At 41.8% G+C, this 16,692-nt stretch overlaps 1 protein-coding gene across 13 annotated transcripts in view; it reads right to left on the bottom strand.

Annotated features, from left to right (window-relative positions):
* NCOA6 (nuclear receptor coactivator 6) overlaps positions 1–11,196 on the bottom strand; it is a 97,235-nt gene extending 86,039 nt beyond the window's left edge. For 6 of the 13 annotated variants that reach the window (XM_027078519.1, XM_027078518.1, XM_027078523.1 and 3 more), the window contains exon 1: positions 11,012–11,195. The gene's annotated coding sequence lies outside the window, so the exon portion shown is untranslated. Of the gene's footprint in view, positions 1–11,011 lie in introns of all 13 variants that reach the window. The other 7 variants (XM_027078527.1, XM_027078529.1, XM_027078528.1 and 4 more) reach the window with 2 other exon arrangements.
* Between the last annotated feature and the right edge of the window lie 5,496 nt (positions 11,197–16,692).

Below are 16,692 nucleotides of genomic sequence, written 5' to 3'. Positions count from 1 at the left end.
ATGGCAACATGCTGAATAAGGGTGTTCATTGTACTATTTCTGGTAGTGTGTTTTTGGTATGTTTGGAATTTTTCATAATAAAACATTTAAAATATCAAAACTCTCACAAAACTGTGACACACCACTATTATACTAGAAGAAAAAAATTATAAAATCTAATATTAACAACTGGTAGTTGTTCTACAGAATAACAATATGGCTAAAAAGTGATATCCTTAGACCTAACTGAATTATTTTAGGGAACATACTCTAAGAAAAAAATTAGGGGGGGGGCAGTTATAAAAAGGTGTTACAGCAGTATAATTTAGAATTGCAAATCAAAAATAAAAACATACTGGAAATCATACAAATGCCAAATAACCAGAGAGTATTTAAACTTTATTATCTATTCATTAAAAATGTTAACTATATGGACATGTGGAAAAGTATATCAATATAAGGCCAAATGAAAGAAGACTATAAAAAACTATATGAGGGCTTCCCTGGTGGCACAGTGGTTGAGAGTCCGCCTGCCGATGCATGGGACACGGGTTCGTGCCCCGGTCCGGGAAGATCCCACATGCCGCGAAGCGGCTGGGCCCATGAGCCATGGCCGCTGGGCCTGCGCGTCTGGAGCCTGTGCTCCGCAACGGGAGAGGCCACAACAGTGAGAGGCCCACGTAACGCAAAAAAAAAAAAAAAAAAACAACTATATGAAAAGACTGTATGCATATGACGACTAGGACGTTATGTGTTTGTCTGTAATATTTAAACATAATTTTAGAAATTTCATGAAAACACATGCTCTTAGAGAAAATATAAGCAATGAAAATATAGAATCAGGAAGAAATGCCTGGGCACAAATAAAGAAAAGCACCTGAGCACTGCTGACCACAATTTGAATGAATATTGACAATCTGAATACAGTCCTATTGTGGACAAAAGTCAACGTAACTATCATTTAAAAGACACAGAAAAAGAAGGTATCATTGGCTTGGATAGTACATAATCTTCCTCAATTCTTTCCATTAGTCAGATGTTTTAAAAAGAGATGGAAAAACTGAAAAGCGTTCAGAGAAAAATCAAGAGGTAAAAAATACGATGGAAAATAGGTGATTTTGAAGAAAGATTTGAAAGAAAATGAAGAACAACATGATTATCAATATTTAAATCCATAGAGAGGCTTTTGAATAGAATAGAGATCTTAAAAAGCAGATGTATCTCAATGCCCACAGATGACTGACCAAGAGGCTAGTAAACTCTCATTTGTTGTGGTGTTTTTGTTTTTTACATATGAGGAATATCTTGACGGTCTTGGTGAAAAGTTACTGGCATAGGCAAATGAGGGAGGCTGGGTGTGTTAAATCACTGACCATCTGTTTTTCTTTAGGGTGTCTACTCATCCATGTTCATCTGATCGTAGAATCTTCCTAAAGCTTGCATTAATTATCCAAAGTCTGAATTAGTCATACACCATTTCAAAATTCTGCAGGGCTATACTGCTGCCACACACTACCCACTCAGCAGCATTCAAATATCCTAGATCTGATGTCTAGGACCCAATACAATACTCTGGTTTCATCTCCTCACAACTCCTCAATATACCAGCAAACCAGACTTCTCTATCTCATTTCCTAAACATTCCTTATGCTTTCCTGTGTCCATCATTCCTCTGGTTCTTTTTTCCCTAACTCATTTCGTTGCAATTTTACTCTTCCATTTAATAAGTAAATTTAAATTTAATACTTCTGTATCATGTCACCTGTTTTAAGTTGAACTGTCTCCCCAAAAGATATTTAAAGTACTAACTCCCAGTACCACAGAATGTGACCTGATTTGGAAATAGAATCAGTACAGATGCAATTAGTTAAGATGAGGTAGACCCCCAATCCAATATGACTGGTGCCCTTATAAGAGAGAAATTTGCACACAGAGACAGAGACACAGGTAGAATGCCTGTGACAACAGAGATAGAGACTAGAGTGATGTAGTCGCAAACCAAGAATTGTCAAGAATTGATGGAAGTCTCGTGATTTCCCTGGTGGTACAGTGGTAAGGATCCGTCTGCCAATGCAGGGGACATGGGTTTGAGCCCTGGTCCAGGAAGATCCCACATGCCACAGAGCAACTAAGCCCGTGAGCCACAACTACTGAGCCTGTGCGCCTAGACCCCGTGCTCTGCAACAAGAGAAGCCCTCACACCACAATGAAGAGTAGCTCCCGCTCCCTGCAACTAGAGAAAGCCTGCGCACAGCAACAAAGACCCAACACAGTCAAAAATAAATAAATAAATTTAAAAAGAACTGATGGAAGTCTCAGAGGGAACGTGGCCCTGCTGACACCTCGAATTCAGGTTCTAGCCTCAAGAACTGTGAGAGAATAAATTTTTGTTGTTTTAAGTCACCCAGTTTGTGGTAGTTTGTTATGGCAGCCCTAGGAAACTAATACACCACCTTTTCTAGAAGTCTTCCCTGATTCTCCAAGTAGAAGTGATCTCTCCTGGACTCCCACAGCACGTACTACTTCATTTAAAACACGCTTTCCCCTCTTTTTATGTTCACTTCACTTCCCCAAAGGAATTCGATTCTTGGAAGGTAGAAACTAATCAACTGTATACAGCCCTCCACAGTGGTAGGCAGTCAACATATACTGACTTTTTCTACACAGTTATTCATTCTGATTGTAATGCTTCTGAATGAGTTATCTCCACATACACTGAAGAGTTAAACATAACCTAAAAGAACTCAGATGAAGGTTCATTTTCTTTAGGAAACATCTCTAAATTCAAATGTACTTATATTAATTATATCAATATATTTCACATCGATATGTGCATGCACGTATATGTACATACTACCGACAGCTAATATCCACAATGGAAAAGAATGTTTACTTAATAAATCCACTATTTAAGGTCCATTGACTTGTCTTATTAAGTTTACTCAAATGCTGGTTTACCTAACATCTTCCTACCTTTACTGGTATTTGGTAGTTAACCAGTGTCTTTGAATTTCTCCAAATGTTTGAATTTTTAAAGTCTGTATCTTACAGAAGGGACACAGAATTACTTCCAAATAACATTTAAAATTATGGCAAGGGACTTAATCTTATGAATAATTTCCCTAAGTAAAATCCAAAACAGGAATCTGATTCACAAATTTGCAACGAGTATTTCTTCCTGTGAGAGACTGCTGCTGACTGATCTTTAGAAAATGTACATAAATGGTACTATGGAACTAATATTCAACAGGTTCAGTGTCAGTAAAGCAGCTGGTTACTGGTAACTTGTTGCCTCTTTGCGTATGGGGGGATTTGCAGCTGATTAATGCTGAACACAAAGCTAAATATCTATTTAAAGTATGAATAACCTTTGAATTTGGTGATCATTAATATTATTAAAACTGACATGGTTTTTCTCCCAGCTTTATTGAGATATAACTGACATACAATATTGTGTAGGTTTAAGGTATACAATGAGATGGATACACATATATAGAGAAGTGATTATCACAATAAGGTTAGTTAACATATCCATCACATCACATAATTACCATTTTTAGGTGTATGGTGAAAACATTTAAGATCTATTCTTTTAGCAACTTTCAAGTATATAATACAGTACTGTTAACTATAGTCACCATGCTGTACGTTACATCCCCAAAACTTACTCATATTATAACTGAAAGTTTATACCCTTTGACAAACATCTCCCCATTTCCCCCATCTCCCAGCCTCTGACAACCACCATTATTCTATACTACTCTCTGTTTCTATGAGTTTTTGGGTTTCTAACTTAGTTAATATTAACTGATTGTTAATATTCTGACACAGAATATACAATTCTTCACAAGTTAAAAAAGATGTGGTTCTGGCCTTTTGCTTTTATAGGGCCTATATATAAAACATAGCTTATCACCAAATTATAAGGCTGCATTTACTACCTTCAACAAAGCCTTAGTACTCCCTTTATGTACACATCTATATATACCTCTAGTCATTTATTAATTAACTCAGCAAATGTTTACTGAGCTCCTGGGCAGCGACCTTAAGTCGTTTTTAGAACACGGTAAGGTAGAAAAAGATTAAATTTTTAGAAATAAATAAATGTGCCAGACAACACAATAAGTAGACACCAGAGCTGAAGGAAGGGAGAGACGGACAGAGAGATATAGCCCCAGCCCATAGGAACAAACAATCTAGTGAGGAAGGAGATCGAGTAAACTAGCTCCACATCTCTCCTTTCTCCCCATGCTGCTCCTACACTCCACGACCAGGCTTACTTTCCTAATGTACAGATTTCATTATGTCACCGTATGGCCAAGAACTTTAGATGACTTCCCATTACCTAGTCAAACAATTCCAAACTTCTCAGCCTGGAACTGAAAAGGATTCAAAGCCTTCCATGTATATAGCATGCAGAGACTAAGAATACAGGCTTTGGAATTAGACTGCCTAGACCCAAATTCATTCTCTGTCAATTGTTAGTTCTATTTCTCAGTTTCTTTGTCTATAAAAAGGGGATAAAAATTGGTGCCTATCTCACAGGGTTGTTGGTGAGGATTAAATGAAATGCCACTTATGAAATTCCTGGCACATTATCTGGCAAGTAATACACATGTAAAAAATGAGAGCTACTGCTATTATTATTGCTGTTGTTCAATCTCCATTTCCAGCCTCAACTTCAACAACAGCCCTGTGACAGTCCTGATCAACAACCAAACTAGACTCTTTACTATCTCCTAAACACCCATCTCTACACTCATGCTTTCACTCAGCCTGTAAAAATACTGTCTCATCTCTAAGTATGAAGATCCTAACCGTTTTTGGCAGTCCTGCTTAAAGGCCACCTCTGAGGTGCCATCCTCTGATACCCCAGCTCCATAACACGTTATATATACACCCCACATGAAATCCTGGGTAGATTACTCCTTGTATTCTGCAAAGTTCTAGCGCAATGTATGTGGTAGGGTTCAATAAATGTTTGACAAGTGAATAAATGCCTATATTTCCTCTCTGTCATCCAAATGCTCTCTTGGAAAATAGCTCCATATCACAAGTAAAAAGATCTCTTCTGTAGTATTTCATAAAGCTGGTCAACTAGTTTTCTCTTCTATTACCAATGTGGCAATTTCTAATACAGTACTCAGCACACAGTAGATGCCTAAATATTCAATGATTTGGATTTCATCTCATCTTTTAATTTCAATTATCAATTTATTCATTATGACCAAGAATGATTCGGCCTTAGAAACAGATTTTAGTTTTTACCTGCTCACAAACTCATTTGTTAATTTCTGGCCATCCTGACAATATCCCAGTATGTCATTTATTGGTTTAGGAGAGGTAATATTTAAAACTTTGGTAAAGTTAGAACCAGAAAATCAAATGCCTATAGGATGATAAAGTAAATGAACAAAGCAAGAGAGTAGTGAGGATTGCAAAGAACTACAGGGAGGAGTTCCATTCCAACAGATAGTCTAAGGCAGCAGCTAAAATTAAACAGCAACTTGGAAGCATCTCCTGCAACACTTATCTGTCAGCCATTCTGTTTTGACCTGAAAACCAAATTAATTCTACAACTGTGTTGAGCATATCGAGCTTCCACTCTGTGCCTAGAAATCTGAAATGAACAATAATGCTAAACAACAGCTAACATTAATGAACATTTTCTAGATGCCACACTGTTCTACACATTACATGAATTAACTTACTCCTGACAAAAACTCTATTATTCTTATTTTAAAGATAAGGAAACTGAGGCACAAAGAGGTTATACAACTTGTCCAAGGTACACAATGAGCAAGCAGTGGAGCTGGAAACAGGACCTTAGATAGACTTCACCAAAAAAGAGCTCACAATTTGAAAATAAGTGCCATTCAATAAATGGTGCTGGGAAAATTAATTGTACTTAGGAAAAAATGAACTGACCCTACCTCACACCACACACAGGAGTCAATTCCAGATAGAGAGCTAACATAAAAGGCAAAACAGTAGAGATTCAAAAAGATAATATAAAGAATAACTTCAAAATCTTGGGGGCAGAAAAGATAGATAAATTTGACTTTATTAAAATTCAGAACGTCTTTTTTCCCATTTTATTTATTTTTGAATTTTATTTATTTTTCTTATACAGCAGGTTCTTATTAGTTATCCATTTTATACATATTAGTGTACATATGTCAATCCCAATCTCCCAATTCATCCCACCACCACTTTCCCTCCTTGGTGTCCATACGTTTGTTCTCTACATCTGTGTCTCTACTTCTTAACAAAAGACAGCTTAGAGATTTAAAAAGATTAGCAACAAATTGGGAAATGGTATCTGTAATATGTATAACCAAGGAAGGATTAATAATCAGAAAATATAAAGAAATCTTTTGAAAAAGACAACCCAATAGAAAAATGACAAAACAAGCCCCAGCAAGGTCTAAACTGTAAAAACCTGGCACTAACCACAGTTGCCACAGTGGACCCCAAAACAGTAAACCTTGGCATCACTGACCAATATAAAATACTTGGTGGGGGGCTTCCCTGGTGGCACAGTGGTTAAGAATCCACCTGCCAATGCAGGGCACATGGGTTCGAGCCCTGGTCCGGGAAGATCCCACATGCTGCGGAGCAACTAAGCCCGTGCGCCACAACTACTGAGCCTGCGCTCTAGAGCCCGCGAGCCACAACTACTAAGCCCACGTGCCACAACTACTGAAGCCCGCATGCCTAGAGCCCGTGCTCCACAACGAGAAGCCACCGCAATGAGAAGCCCGTGCACCGCGATGAAGAGTAGTCCCCACTCGCTGCAACTAGAGAAAGCCCGTGCGAAGCAACGAAGACCCAATGCAGCCAAAAATATATAAATAAAATAAATTTAAAAATAATAATAAATGTAAATATTTAAATAAATAAATAAATAAAAATAAAATACTCAGGGTTCTACGTCATGCTGCAGATATGCAGAGCATGGGGAACCCAGCCAGAAAGACAGTGTCAAGATGGTTTTTCTTCTCATGTAGGAATTGGATGGTAAATCAGAAGTTTAATGTCCCACATTCAGACACACAGATCAGGAACTGGCAAACATCTTTGGTAAATGGCCAGAAAGTAAATATTTTTCAGTTTTGTGAGCTATATATTCTCTGTCACAACTACTCAAACTCTACCATTGGTACTGTGAAAGCAGCCAAAGACAATATGTAAATCAGTGTGCCTGTGTTGAAATAAAACTTTATTTACATAAATAGGTGGTGGAACAGATTTGACCTATGGGCCATAGTTTGCCAACCCCTGACATTGATAGCTATGATTTTCCTATACTCTAGGAATACTTTCCCAGTCTTTCACTGTTGACACATATGATTTCCTCAAGCAATAAATGACATCACACTTGACAGCTTTGCAATGGTTTCCAAAAGTCTATTATTCTACCAAAAACCATCTTCTCCCTTATAATCTATGACAATTCTTACTCACTTTCCTTTCACCCTTTTTTTTAACCTCTTTTACAGCCACCACCCCGAACTAGGAACCTAAAAAACTCCCCCTCTCTCTCATCACTCACAATGTAATTATATAAATACCTGAAAATTCTAACTCTGTTCAATGCTCACAGCTTCTGCCTTGGTTCAGGCCCTCATTCCCTCATTCCTTCTTCCCTGATCTCCCAGTCTACCCTACCTGCAAAACACATCCATTTACCTCCTAAAAATTAAACCTCATCGTAACTCCCATCGTAACTCTGCTTCTTGAAAGCCTTGAATACCTCTCTAAAAGCTAAGGATTCAGTCCAAATTCCTTAGCAAGGTCTTCCACAACCAGGTTCCAAACAACCTTCCCAGTCTCATCTCCAACCACTCTTTCACACACACACTATACTCCAACCACATTAAATTACATTTCCTGAAAATGCATGCCCTTACCTGAAAGCTCTTCTTTCCAATTCTGCATCCGGCAAACTCCTCTACCCTTCACAACACATCTCAAGTCTCACTAGTTTACAAAGCCATCACTGATTCCTAGAGGAAAGACATGCCTACCTGTGTCCTCAGAACCTATGATAACTCTCCTTTGGCATTTAACATCCTGAACTGCCACTGTTGACTTGTTCACTTCTCTCATGGGACTGAATATCCAAACTGAAAAGACCCTGCCCTGCCTTAAAGACCTTTGACTCCTCAGAGTCTAGCACAATGGTTGACATAATAGATATCTTGGCACATAGTAAATGTCTGTTGAATGGAAGACATCCTTTGTGGTTCCTTAACCTGGGGTTCATAGATGGGAGTCCACAGACAGAATTCAGGGGCGGGTGGGGAGGGGGCCTGTGAACTTGGATGGGAAAAAAAATTACCTCTTTATTTTCACTAACCTCTAACTGAAAGTTACCATTTTCTTCAAATATGAATGTAGGCAATAAACCATTCTGGTATTAGCAGTATCTGTGCTTCTGCCACAGTAATCACAGGTATCTTTATATCATATTACAGTTATTGCAGATGTCTTAAAGAATTATTTATGTTCATCTGATATAATTATCAGACCCACCACTAGATATGATTTCTTAATTTGCTGATAAAGAAGTATATCTAGGGCTTCACTGGTGGCGCAGTGGTTGAGAGTCCGCCTGCTGATGCAGGGGACGCGGGTTCGTGCCCCGGTCTGGGAAGATCCCACATGCCACGGAGTGGCTAGGCCCGTGAGCCATGGCTGTTGAGCCTGCGCGTCCGGAGCCTGTGCTCCGCAACGGGAGAGGCCCAACAGTGAGAGGCTCACATACCGCAAAAAAAGAAGCATATCTATATTACTATATCACAATTTGTATATTGTGTTAACTGCATTTCAATATAATTGGTTTCTCTATAACCCAATGTATTTTGTTTTATGCAATTAAAAATATTATTCTGAGAGGGATTCATGAGCTTCGCTAGATGCTAAAGGGGCCCATGGTACAGACAAGATTAGGCCTTCCTGCATTAGAAAGACCCAAAACAAATGAATTGTGTTGCTGTATGAGGGTATTGAACATATATTGAAAATCTTATTGCTATGAACATCCTCATAACCTTTTTGTTGAAAGTCTTTTTTGATTATATGGGAGCCCTGGGACTACTATATCATGACTGAGAACTCTCTCATGGCCATGGGGACTTTGAACTCTTCACTATCATGATCAAACTTCAATTAAAGTTTGATCATGATAGGGACTTCTCTGGTGGTGCAGTGGTTAAGAATCCGCCTGCCAATGCAGGGGACACAGGTTTGAGCCCTGGTCCGGGAAGATTCCACATGCCACGGAGCAACTAAACCCGTGTGCTACAACTACTGAGCCTGCGCTCTAGAGCCCACGAGCCACAACTACTGAGCCCGCGCGCCTAGAGCCAGTGCTCCGCAACAAAAGAAGCCACTGCAGTGAGAAGCCCACGCACTGCAAGGAAGAGTAGCCCCCACTCTCCGCAACTAGAGAAAGCCCGCACAACGAAGACCCAATGCAGCCAAAAATAAATAAATTAATTAATTAAAAAAAAAGTTTGGTCATGACAGAGATCCTGGGTCTTTACCCTTGCTCACTGTTATTTTTTTAAGGCTTTTTGTGTCCCTTTGCTGTACAGCAAACACCTAGAAGAGAAGGAGCGTCTCTTAAAACTTTACAAAGTTAGAAGTCAAAAGGATCCTGAAGATAACTTCTTTGCACCAATGGAAGTGAACTAGAAATGATCAAACAGATGGTTACCTATGGTTTTGCTGTATCCCCCTCAGTTTCTGTACTGACAAACTCACCATAAAAATAAAATAAATTACTTAATACTTCTTTGCTATACGCTGCCATACTTGACTTCTTAACACTTTTCTCCCACCTGGCAAATTCCTCTAAGGTGTGGTGGTGAATGAGGAGGCAACAGGCCTGAATTCCAGTACTACTTCTGCCATTTACTGGTAAGATCTTGAGAAGTCAACTTTACCTTTTTGGGTCTCAGCGAAAATCACTTACATGATCTGAAATCAATCGTTACATGATCCAAGGACTTTGTAGTTTTTACACATTCACTCCTTTACCATTCTCACCAGCTTCGATAATGCCTTTCTGATGACCTCCCCAGGTGACACTGCTCTTAAAAAACAGTGGGCTGTCCCCTTCTTGGGAAGACACCTTGGGTCACCGCCCACAAATAGCCCGGTCCCTCCTTTTAAAGACACAAACTCCCTAAGTTGATGGAGGCTCTCTCTCATCTTGCACACCAGTTCCACTCTGCATCCCTTTTGCTGGCCAGCTCCTGCACCCAAACCTCAATCCCCCTTCTCTTCTTCATCAAAGCCTTACTTTTTTCTTTTGCTCTCGCCAATAAGGAGTGGAGGATCCTGGGGACATATATGTCCTCAGTCCCTTGGAAGTTACACGGACTTGCCCCGCGACTCTGCGGACTACCCCAATCTGATACTCGCCTCAGTACCGAAAGGGCCCCCAATTCTGATCAACCCTTTCACCACCCCCCGCAAAGAACTGTCCCAGCCCTGACAGCCTTAACTCAAATCCCACGCCCCTCCGCACCGTGCCAGCCTGGGGTCCCACGGCCTAACCCAGCTCCAGGTCCTGCACCCCTAACCCCACGGATCCTGACCCCGGTTCCTTTTGGACCCAACGCTCCTTCTCCGCGACCCCGGCCACGACCACACGTCCGGCTCCCGCCAGTTCTTCGGACCTGGAGCGCCACCCTGTGCAGACCTTGACTGGCTCAGCACTCCCTCAGCGCCCCAGACACCGTGTCCCGCACCCTCCCCAACCCTGCCGGACCCACAACTCTCCCCAGCGCCCGCGCTCGCAGGCCCCGGGCCCGCTCCCCAACATGGCGACGGGGACACGAGCGCGGCGGGCGGGGCGGCTCCGGGCCGGGCCCGCACAGGGGCCGTGCTCCACGGCCCGCCGGCGCCATTTTCCCGCGCCGGGCCCGGGCGGCGCCTCCTTCCCGCTGAGCCAGCCGGGCCGGCACCGCAGACGCCCAGCGGGCCCACCCCTTACGGGCCCGCGTCGCCGTCACCTCACCTGAGCGCGGCCCCAGCCCTCCCGGGCGGGCCTCGGAGCACCGGCCCGGGCCGTGCGTGCCCGCGGCCCTCCGTGTGTCCGTCTGTCCGTCCTCGCGTGCGCCCGTCTGTCCGGCCGTCGGCACCCGGCCGCCCGCAGCCCGACCCGGCTGGGCCTCAGGGAGCCGGCGGGGAGGGGGATGGGCCGGACCGGGCCGGGGAGGGAGGGGGAGGGAGGGAGAGAGGGAGGGAGCGCGGGAGAGGGCGGGGCCGACAGGGGCGGGGCCGTGGTCACGTGACCAAACGTCTCCGTGAACGCGGGGCCGCGCGGTGCCGCGCGGGCCAGATCGTGCGCCAGCTCGCATGGGTGCAGAGCTCACAGGCGGGATTCAATGGGTTTGTCTGTCTCCTGGAGCTGTAATATCGCCAGTGGCTGCTGCCCCCACTTTGGAGTCGCTGCACAGCCCTATAGGAGCTCTCTAGCTGAGTGTCCTTGGGCAAGTCAACTCTCCAAGCCTCGGTTTATGCACCTGAGATATGGAGGTAATAATAGTCTTTGCAAAGAGGAAATGAGGGAAAGCATGGAAAGCAGTTGGCAGAGTGCCTGACACATAGTATTTAACGACCTTAATGGTGATAAAGATAACCTTTAGCCTTTATTATTTGCTTATAAGTCCCTCTCTACTTTTTCCCGTCACTGTCACCCTAGGAAGCTCGTGGGTACAGGGGAGTGTGGCCCCCCTCCCCTTTCCCCAAATATCAAGAGGCCTCCCCAGCACTGGGCTTGATGTCTGTCATACAGGCCTGGATTCAGATTTGGCTTTCACACTTGATGGTTGTGCGATTTTCTTTGCCTCAACCTCAGCTTTCTCATCTGTAAAATGGCAGTTAAGGGTATATTACAAGCATCATGTTAGATAGATGAGCAGGTGGATTGTTAGCTGATTACACAGCTCAGACATATTGGTCTCATCTAAGAAAAAGAGTTAGGAGTCCTTTCATTCCACAAATATTTATTGAGTACACACTATGTGCTTCGACTGGTGCAGTAGCCATCTAAGGCCTTTCCACATTCTCCCTGGCTCCCCTCCACTCTGTTCTCCACCCTGCTATCAGAATAATGTTTCTAAGTCAGAAATCTGATCATGTCTCTCCCCTACTTAAAACTGTTTGATGACTCACATTGCTCTTAAGTTAAAGGCCAAATAGATGTCTCACTGTTGCCCTTCCCACATCTCCAGACTTATCTCAGGGCCCTCTTCCCCACTCTCTGGACTGTAACTACATTGATCTTCACATATTGTACTTCCTTCCTTCTCAGGGCCCTTGCACATGCTGATCCTTCCTCCTGAAATGCTTCCCCCACCACCACCTTAGATAATTTATCAGCCTTCAGATCCCAGCTCAAATATCACTACCCCAAGGACATCTTCCCTGAGGACTCCCCAGGCAGGTTCTTACTTGTCCTCAATAGGACTCACTAGGTTATTGCCTGTCTTCACCATGAGGATGTGGACTCCATTAGGAGGGAAACGTTATCGAATTTGCTTACCCCCGTTTCCTCAGCACATAGCACAGGGTCTGGCACAGAGGAGATGCTCAGTAAATATTTGTTACTGTGCTGGGCCCAAAAGGGCAGAGAAAAATAAAGAGAACCACAGGTGGCCAAAAGGAGGCACCTCAGGCACTTGAGCCCATGAAATTAACATCAAAAGGATTTACAAGAGCCTGGAAAATATTTTTTAAGCTTTTTCTTTTAACTTTTAAAAAGTGAGGTATAATTTACATACATGAAAATGCAAACCTCTTAAGTGTATACCTAATAAATTTTTACCTACGTTCCTGTGTTACTATCACAGCAGCAGCTGTGGAAAACAGTTTGATGTTTCCTCAAAAAGTTAAATATAGAATTACCATCTGATCCAGAAATCCTGCTTCTGGATATTTACCCCAAAAAAGTAGAAGCAGGGACTTAAACAGATATTTGTACACCCATGTTCATAGCAGCATTATTCACTATAGCCAAAAGGTGGAAGCAGCCCACGTGTCTATCAAATGAATAGATACATAAAATGTGGCATACACATACAATGGAATATTATTCAGCTTTAAAAAGGAAGGAAATTTTGGCATGTGCTGTAACATGGGTGAACCCTGAAGACATTATGCTTAGTGAAATAAGCCAGTCACAAAAGGACAACTACAATATTATATGAGTCCTCTTACATGAGGTTCCTAGAGTAGTCAACTTCATAGGGACAGAGTAGAATACTGATTGCCAACAGCTGGAGAGAGGGGGTAATGGAGAGTTACTCTTTAATGGGTACAGAGTTTCAGTAGGGAAAGATAAAAAACGTTCTGGAAATGGATGGTGGTGATGATTGCACAGAGCTATACACTGAAAAAAATAGTTAAATGGCAAAATTTATGTTATATATTTTTTAATCACAATTTTAAAAAATATGCCAGGGCCTAAGCCAATATCCTCATTTTTTTTGCCTTATTATTCATGTCCTTAAACCAAAGGAGGTTTTCCTGGTATTAGCAAGGATGTAGGGAGCTAGCAGCCAGGGGCCCATTTGGGCACCTAAACATCCCATAGGTGAAAATAGCAGGAGCATAGGTAACATAGATATTTGTTGCCACATGAAGGCAGCAAAGGAACAGAAACAGGCCATGAAATGGCACTAGGTAGAGCACAGTGATTACAAGATTGGGCTCTGAAGTCAAAATCCTTAAGTTCTGAGACCTTGAGCAAATCCAAAGTTCTCGTCATACAGATGAGGGAACTTGGACCAAAAGGAAGAAAAATGACTCATCCTATAGTGTCCAAAGTATTTTTTCCTTTATTTTGTTTGTTTGTAAATCCTTACATGGTTTTTATTTTGTTTTGTGTTCCCAACAGACTATAAGCTCCCCAAAGAAAGTATTTTTGTAATATCATCACCTGTAATATAACTTAACTTTTTTGTGCTGCAGTTGCCTCATCTGCAAGGTGTGGATAAGGGTACCTTACAGATGAGGATTAGAAGATTAAATGAATTAGTAGTGGATTAAATGAATTAGTAGATATAAAATGTTTAGAAGAGTGCCTAGCACTTATGATAGCCTCAACAAGCAGCAGACTAATAGAGGCCTCTGAAGAGGTTACCAGGCTATTTCACAAAATGTTTTGAGCAAGAGAAGCAGTCCTAAGACATCAAGGACTATTCTGGGTTCAGATATAGATAAAGAAAAAGCAAATCAATTATTCTTTGATGTGAACAATTTGATTGGCATTTATTGAACTTCTATCTTTATATGTTTGTCCAATGGGCTTAAGCTTTGCAGTGATAAGATTGATAGTGAATACTTAAAACCATGTTTTTAAGAACAACATCAAACAGGAAAAAAATGAAGAAAGAATAAAATCACTTAGAGAGCATAACATTCTACTGTCTGTGGGATTCATCACAACAGTGCCAAATGACAAGGCTATCACATTTGGTTAGGCGAATGGTGTCTTGCAGGAGGACATCACTTGTAAATGGGTGCCACTCACTGGTAGACATTGTAATGTGTAACTTTATTATGGTAATTTACCAGTAGATGGCAGTAAAGTGCCTTGTTGTTACAAAATCAGCTCAACAATTTTCAGACAATAGGAAAAAGATTGCTCTTAGGAAGAAAAGATGGAAAAATAGAAATAGAATGGTAACTACACAATTGAAAAAAATGGAATAGTATCAAGAAATGACCACAAAAAAAGGAGAAGTATTCTTAGGACTTAAAAACCTGATCTCAGGGCTTCCCTGGTGGTGCAGTGGTTAAGAATCCACCTGCCAATTCAGGGGACATGGGTTCAAGCCCTGGCCCAGGAAGATCCCTCATGCTGCGGAGCAACTAAGCCCGTGCACCACAACTACTGAGCCTGTGCTCTAGAGCCTGCGTGCCACAACTACTGAAGCCCACGTGCCTAGAGCCCGTTCTCCGCAATAAGAGAAGCCACTGCAATGAGAAGCCCGCACAATGCAACGAAGAGTAGCCCCCGTTCGCCGCAACCAGAGAAAGCCCGTGCACAGCAACGAAGACCCAACGCAGCCAAAAATAAAAAACAAACAAACAAAAAAACCTGATTTCAAAAATATTCTGAAATTTTAAAACTTTTTATTAGAGTATAACATAACGACATGAAAATACACAATTCATAAGTGTAAATCCTGAAGAATTTTCACAAAATGAACACACATGTCCAAACATCCAAATCAAGAAATAGAACATTACCAGCCCCACAAAACCCCTTTGTTCTCCCTTTCCAGTTATTACCCACACCCCTGAAAGTAAATAATATTCTGACGTCTAACTTCATAGATTAGGCTCATTGGGTGTTAAACTTTATATAAACGGAAGCATACAAAATGTGCTCTTTTGAGTCTGGCTTCTTTTGCTCAATTTTGTGTTTTTGAGATTCATCTATATTGTTGCATGTAGTTGTAGTTTGTTCCTTTTTATTGCTTCATATGGTTCATTATCTGAATTTGTCACAATTTATCCATTCTACTGATGATGAGCATTTCAGTTTCCACTTTAGGTCTTTTTTAAAAATTTTGGCTGTGCTGGGTCTTCATTGCCTGGGCTCTTTGTTTCAGGTTTCTCTCTAGTTGTGGCACGTGGGCTTATCCAGTTGTGGTGCACAGGAACCAGAGCACAGGGAGTTCAGTAGTTGCAGTGCACGGGCTTCTCTCTAGTTGCCGCGTGTGGGTTTAGTTGCCCTATGGCACGAGGGATCTTAGTTCCCTGACCAGGGATTGAACCCACGTCCCCTGCATTGGAAGGTGGATTCTTAACAATTGGACCACCAGGGAAGTCCCTAGTTCTATTTTTTTTTTTTTTTTTTTTTGTGGTACACGGGCCTCTCACTGTTGTGGCCTCTCCCGTTGTGGAGCACAGGCTCCGGATGCGCAGGCCCAGTGGCTGTGGCTCATGGGCCTAGCCGCTCTGCGGCATGTGGGATCTTCCCGGACTGGGGCACGAACCCGTGTCCCCTGCATCGGCAGGCGGACTCTCAACCACTGCGCCACCAGGGAAGCCCTATTTATATATTTAAGAAGTAAAATGACCCCCAAGATACCCATGTAACCCCCAAAAGCCTGCTGCGTGGAAGGTCCTATAACATCACTTGAAAGACAGCATAGGAGAGTTGGTATGACCACAGGTGTTACTCAAGCACCTAAAGATATCAGGCAAGGATATTCAAAGTTACATTGGAAACCACCCAAATATCCATCAATAGGAAACTGGTTAAACTGTTTAATGACCTATGGATGCATTGTTATAAATAATTAGGTAAATCCATGTATCTTGATATTGACATGGAAAAATGTCCATGTTATACTCGTAAGTAAAAAAAAAAAAAGGAGGTTGTAGACACTGTGACCAATATAATCCCATTTTTACTTTTAAATAGAATGATAATATATATCTACAGAAAAAAGTAGTTGGAGGAATACATACTAAATTATTGTCCATGAGATTTTTTGAAAAGTTGAGATTTTGAAGGCATGGATCATCTCTATTATATACTTATGAAATGTCTGATATTTGAATGATGGTTACATCTGTAATCAGGTAAAGTAATAGTTTTTTTTTCAAAGAAGAAAGGGACATGATCTTTGGAGTCAAACAGAGTGTTTTATATCATGGATCTACCAACTATCAGCTGGG

This window comes from Aethalodelphis obliquidens, unplaced genomic scaffold, assembly GCF_003676395.1.
Source record: "Aethalodelphis obliquidens isolate GAN/ISIS:26980383/991018 unplaced genomic scaffold, ASM367639v1 scaffold42, whole genome shotgun sequence".
Taxonomy (NCBI): Eukaryota; Metazoa; Chordata; class Mammalia; order Artiodactyla; family Delphinidae; genus Aethalodelphis; species Aethalodelphis obliquidens.
This window is presented reverse-complemented; position numbering and strand designations above follow the sequence as displayed.